This window comes from Canis lupus, chromosome 1, assembly GCF_011100685.1.
Source record: "Canis lupus familiaris isolate Mischka breed German Shepherd chromosome 1, alternate assembly UU_Cfam_GSD_1.0, whole genome shotgun sequence".
Lineage (NCBI taxonomy): Eukaryota > Metazoa > Chordata > Mammalia > Carnivora > Canidae > Canis > Canis lupus.
This window is the reverse complement of record NC_049222.1, coordinates 23,812,899-23,825,752: the sequence shown is the minus strand read 5'-3', so window position 1 is coordinate 23,825,752 and position 12,854 is coordinate 23,812,899. Positions and strand designations below refer to the sequence as shown.

General features: G+C 49.2%; 1 long non-coding RNA gene across 1 annotated transcript; it reads left to right on the top strand.

Annotated features, from left to right (window-relative positions):
* The first annotated feature begins 274 nt into the window (after window positions 1-274).
* Window positions 275-12,309, top strand: LOC119870724. Its single transcript, XR_005353471.1, has 2 exons — window positions 275-575; window positions 10,502-12,309. It is a non-coding gene; the product is annotated as an uncharacterized LOC119870724 (long non-coding RNA).
* The last annotated feature ends 545 nt before the right edge of the window (window positions 12,310-12,854 follow it).

The following is a 12,854-nucleotide window of genomic DNA, read 5'->3' as shown; positions in this document are numbered from 1 at the left end:
GTAAATCAGCACTTCCCTCTCACCCTTCCCCCAGCACTCTACTCTCTCTTCAAGGTAAGTTACTGTGCACGGGGCTCCCTGGTGGTTTGAGGGTGAACACGGCTGTGGCTCTCCAGGGCCCTAGTCCCACCAGCCCCTGCTCCTCCAGTAGACTTGCAATGTGAGCTTCTTGGGCTCTGTGCCCAGTTCTGTTCTCAGGCTATTATACACTCTACTTGTTGTCAACTCTTCCCAATGAGGAACTAGCATCCAGAAAGGGGAAGTGACTTGCTCAGGTCACCCAGCCAGTTTGTGGCAGAGCTAGAGCTGGACTTTGTCTAGCCCACCATTATGTTTTCATTCTCTGTACCCAGAGGATGCATCCCGGCCCTGCTGTGGGTGCCAGGGTGAGCCCTAACCTCCCTGCCTGCATGCTGCGTGGCTAGAGTCAAAGCACTCAGACTCCAGGCCCGGGTTCAACACTACCTGCCGAAAGTCTCGGGTGAGTCCTTTTATTCCTCAGGTGCCACATTTTCTTCACTTAAGCACGGAAATAATACCATCAGCTCGCTCTCCCTGGCTGTATTGTTGCAAAGGTAAGATCGGGGTAAATGTATGAGTAGGTTTGGAAGCTATCGTCTACTCTCTAAGTGTTTCATAGCGTTTTAGTGAAACTCACTATAAGCTTTCAGCAAATGTTTTCTCGTTGAATGGTTTGGACGCAGAAGCACTTCCTTCTCAATTAGCTCCCCAGCCCTGGAGTGGTGTCCAAATAGAATTTTCCCTGGATTTTGGCTGACAGTGGTTATTCACGTGTCATTCTCGGATGGTAATTCCAAAGTGATATTTAAGTTCTTTTCGCTCAGTCTTAAGGAAGGTTACTGGGTTTTTGCTCAAAAGAAGAGCATGAAATCCATAATAATGGGGCCAAATATGCTCTATAGACCTTTCCTGATCAAAAATGTTAATGTGTTTGGGAGTCCGTGTCAGTTGAGGGGAAGCTACGCGCCGCTGGTGGCAGGAGAACTCCAGCAACCGGATAAGCAAAATCAATCTGTTCTTGGGCAGAAGGAGGTAAAACAACTTCACCTTGTATGTCCTGTGGGATTTTTGTGTGTGTGTGTGTGTGTGTCATCAAAAGCCATGTGGCTTTGAAAGGCCTCGAGAGGACAGAGTTCCGGCTCAGGTTGTCTTTATTCCTGTGCTAAGGCCTCTGGCTCGGGCCGTCATTACCACCCTCAGAGGCTTCAGGATCTTTTCCTTGGACTGGGTCATCTTGTCTCCCCAGTTTCCGGTTTCATATGACTCACTTTTATCATCTTCCTGCTTTGCTTTCATCACGCGACTCCCTCTTTACGAATTTTCAGTGGCTTGAAACACTGTATTGTAGTGTTTGATGAATTCTAGTGTCTGCTTCAGCTTACCTTTCCAATATTGTCTCCCATTTATCTTCTGAATCCTCGAATCCAGAGTAGCCTGGTGTATTCTCCAAGAGGCAAATGCTCCGGGCCTTTCTCGGACCTTTGCTCGTACCTGTTCTTCCTGCCTGAGGTGAATATCCTCCTTTCCCCAACTCCACCTCTGGCCTCTCCACCTCCTCTGTATCCTTAAGGACCTCCAACTCCTGCCTCTTCTTGTAACCATCCCTAACAGCAGCAGCTGATGGAGGCCTCTTTTCTCTGGGCTCTTATTACACCTTAGTGTACCTGCTGTCTGCCACTCTAACTGCCCATCTATTTGTCCACTTGTCTATTCAATTTAAAAGGATCTACTGTGTCATTTTATTTTATTTAATGAATTAATCTCTTTTAAAGATTTTATTTATTTACTTATTTATTTAGGGAGTGTGAGCTGGGGGAGGGGAGAGGATCCCAAGCAGGCTCCATGCCCAAGGTGGAGCCTGACGTGGGGCTGAACTCCACAACCCTGAGATCATGACCTGAGCTGAAATCAAGAATTGGACACTTAGCAGACTGAGCCACCCAGGCGCCCCTTGTGTCATTTTGTAGATCTTTGATGTAGGGACCACGTCTTCTACTCAGTTTCTTCCAAAGTAGCCTACTCATTCAACAAATACCAACTTTTTTTAGTCAGTACTCTTCCTGCTAAAAGTTAGAGAATCCAGTTCGATATAGCACAAAAGAAAAAAAAAAAAAAAGAACCAGTGTGTGTGTGTGTGTGTATGTTTTGTGTTGGGAATCATCGGTGGGATTTAGGAACTTAAACTATATTGTTAGACTGTCTTTTTCTCCCCTGGTAGGAGAGTGGCTACTTAAAGCTACCGTTTCACATCTTCCCAACTTAGAAAACCTCTCAGGAAGAGGTACCTGTGTATGCATGTGCACATGTGCACACACCTGTGTGTGTCTGTTCACATCTACAAACAAATTTAGGGAAGGGCACAAGTGGACCTGTTTGGATCATTCACTCTTGGCCATTTGCTTTTGCTGTGGGGTTGAGGGGCTATGACTGCCTGAGCCAGGGTCGCAGGCCCAACCTTGTGACTATAGCTAGGGCACTGGCATCTGACGGCTTCAGGATGGCCAGCGGAAATTTGGAGGAGCAATTCTCCCAAAATGGAGATGGTGGGCAGACAAAACCCACAGAAGTCCCCCATATATGTCAGCCCAGAACTCTGCTTGTGGTAGATACTTGATGAATATTTTTTTTAAGTTTATTTATTTATTCATGAGAGACACAGAGAGAGGCAGAGACACAGGCAGAGGGAGAAGCAGGCTCCCTGCAGGGAGCCTGATGTAGGACTCGATCCCGGGTCTCCACAATCATGCCCTGGGCTGAAGGCAGCGCTAAACCGCTGAGCCACCCAGGCTGCCCTGATAAATATTTCTTTATTGAATGTTTGCTTTTTAACTTCAAAACTACCTTACCACTCATACTTAAAACTAATTAACCCCAGGATTATTGGACATTACTGTTAAAAGTTCTTGAAGTGCCTCTAAGTACAATCTTCCTTTTTGCTCTTGGTTTCTCCCTGGGGTATCATAGCAGTAGTCTAATCCCACAACCACAAGATTGCCTTTTCAAGTGGTAAAGGCAGCTGTCTTGTATCCTTTTGAAACATCCCACTTTGAGACTAAACACCCATTTCCAAAAACTGCTTCCAAACCCTTGGCCATTCTCTAGTTTTTCAGGAACTGGCTGAAATAGGCCCCTGGAACTGAGTGGAGCAAAATATTTTTGAGGCATATGACTCTGTTTCGCCTCCCTCGTTCTGTACACTATACATTGATTGATTTAGCCCAAGCTTTCCTTAGAATGTTTTGATTACCATGTCACTGTGTAAATTGATGAGTCCTGTAAGTATTTTTTTTAAGATTTTATTTATTCATGAGAGACACAGAGAGAGGCAGGGACACAAGCAGAGGGAGAAGCAGGCTCCATGCAGGGAGCCCAACGTGGGACTCGATCCCAGGACCCCGAGGGTCATGACCTGGGCCGAAGGAAGGCGCTCAACAGCTGAGCCCCCCGGATTGCCCATAGTCCTGTAAGGTTTTAAAACAACCAGTTAACAAAGTCACCTGGAGTTCTTTCTTCGATCCTTTTGCGCTTGTGTATGGTTTCAGGTGCTCATTTAAGGGATCCAGCCGGGGAACACGTCTCAACCCCGCTGACTCTCCTAGGAACCCCTCCAGCGGCCCCGCAGGTGCCGGCAGAGAAGGTGCAAAAGACACTTCTGATCCAGGTTTCTTCGACATTGGAATGTCACCCCCAGTGCTGGTCCTCTCTGGTCCACGTGGGTCAGTCCCCCCGCCCTTCGGCGATCACCTCCTCACTTGGCTCGCATTCCTCGGACGGCAGCTCCTCCAGGCCCATGGAGGCTGAACCCAGCAACTCTGTTACTTTGCTTGGGCTTCGTGACAAAGTCCCATGGACTGGGCGGCTTAAGCGGTTTGTTTCCTCACAGTTCGAGAGGCTGGAAATCCAGGATCAAGGGATCGGCAGGGCTGGTGCCGGTGGGCCTCGCCCTGGGGCTTGCGGCGGGCTGGCGTCTGCCACGCTCACGCGGCCTTGGCAGTGTCTGTGCTCACTCGGGTTCCTGCCCCCAGTGGCCTTTCTAAGGACTCTATTGACAAGTACAGTTGCATTCTGAGGTTCCAGGGATTAGGACGTTAACATATGCATTTCTGGGAGGACACAATTCAGCCCCTAACACCAACCTGCTAACCAACCAGCCAACCAGCCAACCAGCCGAGGGGTGTCTGTGCTGTGGCACCTGTCCGGCCGCGGCAGGGAAGGGCTGCAGTTTCCGGGCCCAGAGTGAAGGCCGAGGAACCAGACGTCCTAGTCGAAGCCCAGAGTTAAGATCAGGCCCGAGTGAGCAAATGCTATTCATCGCAATTCTGAGCACTGAGTTCTGTTCCCCATTCTTATTTCCGAAAATAAAAGATCAAGCCCGCCCCACAAAACCCCTGCATGAGTCAGGGAACCAGCGACAGAGCTTGCACCTAAAAGGAAGCTGTTCAATACTCTGGGTCAGCCATTAAGTAGAAGTACTTATTTCATATTCTTTTAGGGGTCGGAATGGTGGAGCAGCAAAGTGAGCCTGTCGAGGATGAGGTGGACATCACTGAATACCGTGCAGATCATTAACCAGCAATGTAGACAGGGTGACCAGACTTCATCATTTTGACTCCCACCCCTGGGTAAACCCGGCAGCGAAAATGCGCTCCCCGCTGCCATGAGGAACTGCTCTGAAATGCAGAGTTTGACTCAGCAAGCAAAGTAAAAGCAACTGTAATGGTCTCATTTCCATCTTCTTGAGTAATGATATGCCAGTTTCCCAATAAATTGCATAAAGGTGAAGAAGAAAAATAAGTCTTTGACCTTTCTCGTTTATAACCACACTTAGATGTCTCTTCTCATATCTTATGCTGGCCACAGAGCTTTGCATAGCAGAGATTTAATTTCCTCCTGCTGCAGGCATTAAAATGGATGGGATTGCCCTCCCTCGTCCCTTGTCCCCTGCAACCCGAAGCCTTGTGTGTGGCTGTCATTCAGGGCTTGTCATTCACAGGACCTGAGTGAGGGGCGTTGCAGGTGAAATCCTTCCTTTCTAAGAAAACTTTTCCCACAGCGCAGAGCAAATAGGTGCCTGACGGGGAGAATTAGGGACGCTGAGCCTGTGGGATGTGGCGGTCACACCCTCGCGGTGATGAATATCTTTTATCCAGATAAATGTACTCATAATTTGTTAGTTTAATTACCGCAGCCTTGCAAAGTCTTGAGCCAGTAATTCCTTTCTCAAGAAATTACAGGCCTTAAATAATTCTGTGGGAAGACTAATTCTTCACTCTGGTTTTTGGACATTTCTCTGAAACATATTTCCAGAACTCAGCTGGGTGCCATTAACAAGTCCCCGCGATGGTTCTGGTCGCATTGTAATCCGTAAAGCCCTCTTTGGAGTGGCTTCTTTATTTCTAACATTGAAGTGTAAATCTCCTTTCAATAATTACCTTCCCCAGCTCCTTTTAGGATGTGAGAAAGATTTCATCTTTTCCAAACAACCAGAAGCCTTTGTTCCCAAAGAAGAAAGTAGGGGCGCCCTCCCCCGGCTCTGTCCCAGTCTGATTCTGAAACAAGGGTCTAGTAAGGACGCCGCGCTTATTGGAGACACCAACCGCTCTTTATCTCTGCCTCTTCCAAAGTTGGGCACCGGAAAGTTCAAAGTTTGCCTTGGTAAAAAAAAAAAAAAAAAAAAAAAAAGAGTGTGCTTTCTCTCCTACTTTCTGATTTCTGCTTATTGCCCCTGTTTTGCTGATGTCTTTCTTCCCCGCCGAGGGAGAGCCGGCTTCACTGCCTCTCTGTCAATAGGCGATAGCTGCTAATTGGCATTTCTCTGCTTTGCCAGCAGAATGGTAACGGATACTCAGAATGATATTCCAGAGGCCCTGGAAGATCCTGAAGGATCTCATGAATTCTCAAAAAATGATTGACTTCTATGCAGAATAGTTTTAGTGTCAGGTTTATTTTGTGGTTTTCCGAGTCCCTGCAAGGTGGATGGATGTCCGTGTATGGGATATCACCTTATAGTCACCAAAGCATCTATTAAGGGGAACCCCAACTCTTTTGGGGGAGATGGAATACAGGATTCTTCCAATCTGCGAGCTCTTGGTGTCTGGTTAGGAGTCAGGTCTGATGCTTTTCTTCACCTTTGGTGCACTTAGGAGGTGCTCAGAGTGTGTCTAATGGATGACTGACCAGTGCAGGGACATGGGTAGGATAAGCCGGAACAAAGAATCATCCCCAGGCAGGTCTGAACTGGAGGCCTGACTATTCTTGTTAAACCTGGAATGACAGCTAGACGGGATTAGAAATGGGCTGCAAAAGCCTAGAAACCGGGAAAACACACACCGGGCACAGGTCACAGCAGACCAAAGATCTAAATCCAGGGGTCGGAGGTATTGAGAACAATTCTACAGGGCAGGAGCACCAAGGTGGACCTTGAGTCATGTGCCTTTCCCTGTGTCACCCCCTGTCACCCGCAGTCGTGCGGGCCTAGGAGGCCAGGCCCCTGAGGTCCTTAGGGAACACAAGGTTGAGGATGGTTGGGTGTCGACTCCACAGCACGGCAGCCCAGCAGTTCCCTCCCTCTGCGACGCATCCTGACCGACCAGCCAAAGCCATCACGGGCCAGTTCGCTCCGCTGGCTGAGCGGCCAAGGCCTCCCCTCATCTCGGTGGCCGGCGGGGTCGCACGCGCGGGCAGGACCGACCGCAGTGCCCTTTGGCCCTGGGCTAAACCCCTACAGTCTGCGGGGAGCAGCCGTCCTCACGTGCTGGGAGCCGTCCCTCCTCTGCCCGACCTCTTCGAGTAGCTGACGGTCACCGCTCCGGCTGGGGCGAGCCCCTGTGTGACCCCGAAGACACGAGAAGGAATTTGTGGATCCCATCCTCGTGAATAATTCTGTGTAACAACTCACCCCCGAATCTAGTGCCTTCAAGGTGATTCATTATTTCTCCCGAGTTTAGTTTTGCGGGCCCCCGAGGTGCCTCCCGGGCTGCGGGCAGGGGGGCACCGGCCGCTGCAAGCTTGCGGCGGCCTCTGCAGTTTGTGGCTGGGTTCCTCTGCGATGCAGGCGCTCTGGAGTCTGATGCTGGGCCACTTACTTGGTTCGACTTCTGTTCTTTTTGTTTCTGGTGTCAGGTCTAAAAAAATCATTCCCAAGGCCTCTGCCTAGGAAATTACTGCCTCTGTTCTCTTCTAGGGGTTGCATGGCTTCAGCTCTTATGCTCTAGTCTTGGATCCATTGCAAGTTGATTTTTCTGTCCTGTGGAAGATAGTGGCCAAGTTTTATTCTTTTTTGCGTGGCTCTCCAGTTTTCCCGACACTATTTATTGAAGAGATTGTCCCTGCCCCACTGTGTATCCTTGGCTCCTTTGTCATAAGCTAATTGGCCATATAGGCATGAGTTCATCTCTGGGCTCTGCATTCTAATCCATTGATCCGTTTATCTGTTTTTATGCCAATACCATATAATTTTTTTAAAAGATTTATTTATTTTAGAGAGAGAGAGAGAGAGAGAGAGTGCATGTGTGTGAGTTGGGGGAGGTGTTTAGGGACAGGAGAGAGAGAGAATCCTCAAGCAGGCTCCCTGCTGAGCATGGAGCCTGACGTAGGGCTTGATCCCGAACCCTGAGATCATGACCTGAGCTGGAATAGTCAGCTGCCCAGTTGACTGGGCCACCCAGACACCCCTCAATATCATATGGTTTTAGTTACTATGGCTTTGTAACATACTTTGGAATCAGGAAGCGTGACCCCTCCAGTTTTGTTTTTCTTTCTTAAGATTTCTTTGGCTATTCAGAATATTTTGTTGGTTCCATACAAACTTTGTTCTATTTTTTTTATTAAATGCCATTGGAATTTTCACAGGGACTGCACTAAATCTGTAGATTTCTCTGGGTCCTATGACCATTTTGATGATATTGATTCTTCCAGCACAGAAAATCTTCCCATTTATTTGTATCTTCTTCAATTTCCTCCATTATTGTTATTGTGGTCTTTCCACATACATGTTTTTCACTTCCTTGGCTCAATTTACTCCTAGGTATTTTGTTATTTTTGATGCAATTGTAAATGGGATACAGAGAACAGGTTAGCAGTTGCCAGAAGTGAGGGGTTGGGGTTTGGAGAAATGGGTGAAGAGGGTCATTGAACGAAAAAGAGAAGGAGGGGGGAAAGAAAGTCCCTCTTACATACCTGGGGCCTGCGTGCTGATTGCCAGCTGGAATACTCCTCTACATGACTCAGTTTCCCTCTTTTTCTCTCTCCTTCTTTCTCTTTTTCTCCCTAATGTCTCATCCCCAGGACCTCTCCATGGGATCCTTACCTCCAGCAGGATAGCTTGGACTTCCTTAGAGCATGGCTGATGTCTTCCCAGAATGCAAAGAGAGAAGCCATCAGGACAAGACCTTAACCTGGGTCTGGCCCTGTGTAACTTTGATCACCTTTTATTGGTTAGAGTAAGTCATGGGGTCAGCCCAGCTTCAAGAGAAAGGGAAATAGTTCCCATTTCATAAATGGGAGGAGCAGCAAATAATTGGTGGCCATCTTTAATTGATTACATCTCCTTTTACCTCATGCCTGTCTCTCAGGGTGATGCCCCAAGTCAAGCAAATGAGCCTCTCCCACACAAAGTCTGGGTGCCCCTTCCACGCTGGGCCTGGGGGTGGGTGAGTCCGAGTGCATGAGCCAGTTAAGAGCCTTTTCTCAGACTCTTATAGCTTAGGGATCTTGTGGACATGAGCCCTGTTGCATTTCAAAGCTATCTTTGGGGCCTCATGTCCTAGATGCAGGTCTTAAGAACTGAGGGTGCACAACGTGGGATTCAAATCCTTCACTCCTCAAGGAGGAGTTCTGTGTTTGTGTTCCCTCCTGACTGTGGGTTACTGCGCTGGGGGTGAAGTTTATGGCAAGATTGTGTACCACCCAGTCTGTGCTCCCTGGCTGGATATGGGCCTTCTCTCATTTGTCTGTTGCATAGGAGTCATTCAACCAGTTTTTAGGCTTTTTTTTCCCCCCAGAGGAAAAAAATGTGGCTATAGATTCGGCGTGTTCATGGGAGGATGTGAGTTCAGGATCCTCTTCTATCGGTGTCTCGAACCCTAGCATCTCTTTTTAGTTACTGATTGTCAGCCAAAGGGAGAAATACGTGTTTATCTGGTTGGTTGTTGTGAGGGTTAAGGGAGACAGATGCAAATACAGCATTTGGGGCCAGTCAATGAATAGCTTTCTTTTTCCTGATTTAAGGATCAACTGTCACGGGGAGACTGTCGTCAGGAACCTGTAATTCAGGGTACAACATCTTTCTGGCAACTGTGCTTTTAGTTATCCCAGCTGGGGATTAAGTGAGCTGATACATGTGTAACTACTTAGAATAGTCCCTAGGACATGGGTAATTATTCCATAAATGTAAGCTTATTATTATTATTGCTATTATTATCGAAGGGCAATGGTTTCTAAAAATGAAAGAAAACACTGCTCCAGGATTATACGCAACCCACCTTCCTGGTTATGAACAATCTGCATTTCATTTTGGAAACCAGAGCTGCTCAGGTGGCCACGGGGCCTGTCGGTGGGGAAGGGCCTCCTCCAGCCCCCGCTGCCCGCAGGCTTCCCGCAGGCCTTAGGCCCCTCACCCCGGCCGCCCAGGGACCTCCACGGGGGCTGTTGCTCCCCTCGGGAGGCGAGTCACAGCTCTGGTGTGCTGAGGGGAAGGTCCTTTCTGCGGGGCGGGCCGTCTACACCGTGGGTTACCGGGCTCCCCCCAGGTAACTTCCGGGGTATTTGGAGGCCGTCATGCCCCGAGCCCCTCGGGAAGCTGCGCTCAGAAGTGGCTGATTATGCAGCAGGTGTCACCTGTCGCTTCTCGCTTAAAATCCACAGCTCCCCATTGCTGTAGGATCGGGTCCAGATCTCCTTTGAACCTTTTAAGGTGATTAAATCTTGGGGTCACTATAGGTGTCCGTGCGGTCTTGAGGAGCAGCATGGGAGCCCCTGTCGCTTGGCCACCTCTTCCCCGACCAGGCCTCTTGCAAAGTCAGGGAACAATATCACCCCCTGCGGCGGGGGGGTGTGCCCTGGCCGACGAAGCTGGGTGCTCCTCCTTGGTGCTGGCCGGGCTGGGAGTCCCCCCACGTGGTATCCCCTGACTCCACGGAGACGCTTGGGTTCTTTCCCGGGGCCTGTGGTCTCAGGCTCCCAGCAGCTCCTTGGTGGAGGATGTGGGGCGTCTCCATGCAGCCCGAGACGGGGACCGGCCCCCCTCCCCCCGACTCAGGGCCCAATGTGCTCTGTGCAGCTTGGCCCCAGGGGAGCAGGTGTCACCTAGAGGGTGTCCTCCCCGGCTGCGCCTCCCGGCCCTGGGCTTCCGTGGGCCTTTATCACCTGTGCAGGTGGTTCTGGGCTGCCAGGTACATCTACCTCCAGTCCGGAGGGGTGGGGTGAGGCCGAAGGAAACAAAAGAAATCCCATGAACTCATTACTGTGTCTCATCCCACAGGTCTGAGTTCCTTGATGCCTGCCTTCTCCTCTCCGCGTGTCACACTCTTCTTACCTCTAATATCCGCAGTTTTCGTCGCACTTAGTGGGAGGAACAGGACAAAGTACATGTAGCCCATCTTTTTGGAAGCAAAAGGCCCCAGCGTGTTGTTCTTTTTTAAACATGAACTGGCGTCATCTGTCCTCTGCTGACCCCTTGTCACACCCCGCGTCGTGCTGAGGCTCGGGTCCCAGCTCCCCACGAAGCCGCCCCCCGCTCCTGCCCATCCCTGTGCCCACACCGCCACCACCACCGCCACCGCCACCGAACATAAGCGCTTCTTACCCTCCACGCACTTATGTGCGATGAGCATGAGGCAGAGAAGCTGAGGCCCGAAGAGACTCAGCAGTGACTTCCGGCCACCCAGCAGCTGCGGAGCCTGCAGGCCTGGAAGCCACCTGCCAGCGGCTCCCAGGCTCCTCGGGAAATGGGCATCGGACTCCTCCGAGGGTTTGGAAACACCGGGTGCTGGGTCCACCCCTGCAGGTGCTGACTCAGCCAGTCTGCGATGGGGTTTCCGAATTCGCATTCTTAACGAGCTCCCAGGTCATGCCAGTTGTGCTGTCTGGAAGCCACACTTTGCAAACCACTCAGCTTTGTGCCTTCTTCACCCCCGTTTGCTCTGCTAACTGCTCCACTGCCTTTTCCATTCAGGGCAGGTCTTGGCTCACCTGATTTGACCTCCTCTTCCTTTCACCCTCAGATATTCCTCCCAGGCTCCCCTAGCAGTCTCTCTGTGTATCTTAATCATTGTCGTTGCCACAGCGTGTAGGAATGATCTGTTTGTCTCATTTCCAGCCCCCGCCCCCCTGGAGGGCAGAGAGGTTAGTGCGGAGCACAGTATATATTATTCATCTCCTCAGGGTCACCTGGGGTGATGCTGAAGAGATTCTTGAGCCCAACCCCCTGAATTTCTGAGTCAGTGGATCTGGGGTGGGGCTCGAGAATCTTCACTGTAAACAAACAACTTACACAATTTCCAGGCAGTTGGCCTACTTTGAGATACTTCCCTACAACGTTGCTTCGTGTTTGGTACTGAGTGCTCAGTGGGTCTGTATGAACTGGACTTGACTGAACTGAACTTGGAAGTGAAATGGTAACCCCCGACCTCCTTTGCTGCGCTTTCTCCCAACGTCTCCGCATTACTACCATGATGGCAAGGTTTTGGCTCTTCCTCCTGAAGCCTAAGGGGCATGTCCCTGTACTACCTCTCCCTCGCCCCAAATTCTTCCTCTTTTTCCCTCTTCAATCAGAACTCATATTCAAAAAAAAAAAAAAAAAAGAACTCATATTCACATGCTGCACCTGGAAACATTGAAACAATTTTTGTCAAGGGCACTCTTCTTAATTTTCTAGAATATTGAGACATAAGTTACGTAGAGTAGAGCGCATAAATCTTAGGTGTTCCTGTGAGCACACCCACGTAGCCACCAGTTGGATCCTGATATGGGGCATTTCAACCCTCAGAAGACTTCTCGCTCGACTCCCTCTGCGGCATCCAGTTCTGACTTCACATATCCGTGTTGCCTGTTCTCGAATTTCTCACAAATGACATGGTACCAAACGTGCACTTTTGTATCTGGCCCCTCGTCCCTCACCCTGTGTATGTGAGTCGGTGTATAGCATTAGCTCTTTTTCACTGCTGTGCTGTATTCCACGTTGTGAATAGAAAACAACCAACTATTCTTAGGTCGGTTATGTTTGTTTGGTTGGCTTACTTTTTATTGTGATAAAATATATATGACACGAAATTTACCGTTTTAACCACTTTTAAGTGTATGATTCAGTGCTCACATTGTTGTGTGGTCATCACCACTATCCATTTCTCATCTTCCTAAACAGAAACTCTGGTACCACTGACTACTACCTATTTGTCTTCTTTTGGCTCTGGGCAGCCACTGTTCTGTTTGTTGTTTCAGTCAATCTGACTACTCTAGGTGCTTCTACATAGAAGTGAAATCATGCAGTATTTGTCTTTTGTAACTGGTTTGTTTTATTTCACTCAAAGTCCTCAAATGTAGCAACTGCAATATCCCCATTTTGGAGCATGTAGTAGAATTCCCTTGCTTTGTAACCATTGCATGGATATAGCACATTTTGTCTGTCCATTCATTTGTGGGTGGATGTTTATTAGGTGGGTTGTTTCCACCTTTTGGCTCTTGATATTTTTCTTCTTTAGCTTCAAGGTGTCCAAGTAGGTCAACGCTGCCCCCAAAGAGTACACCTATGCAGATTCCTTAGGCCATCTGATAACTGGAGCTTTCACTGGGGATGATCATTCCTTGGGGATTCTACAACTGGAAGTAAGTGTTAG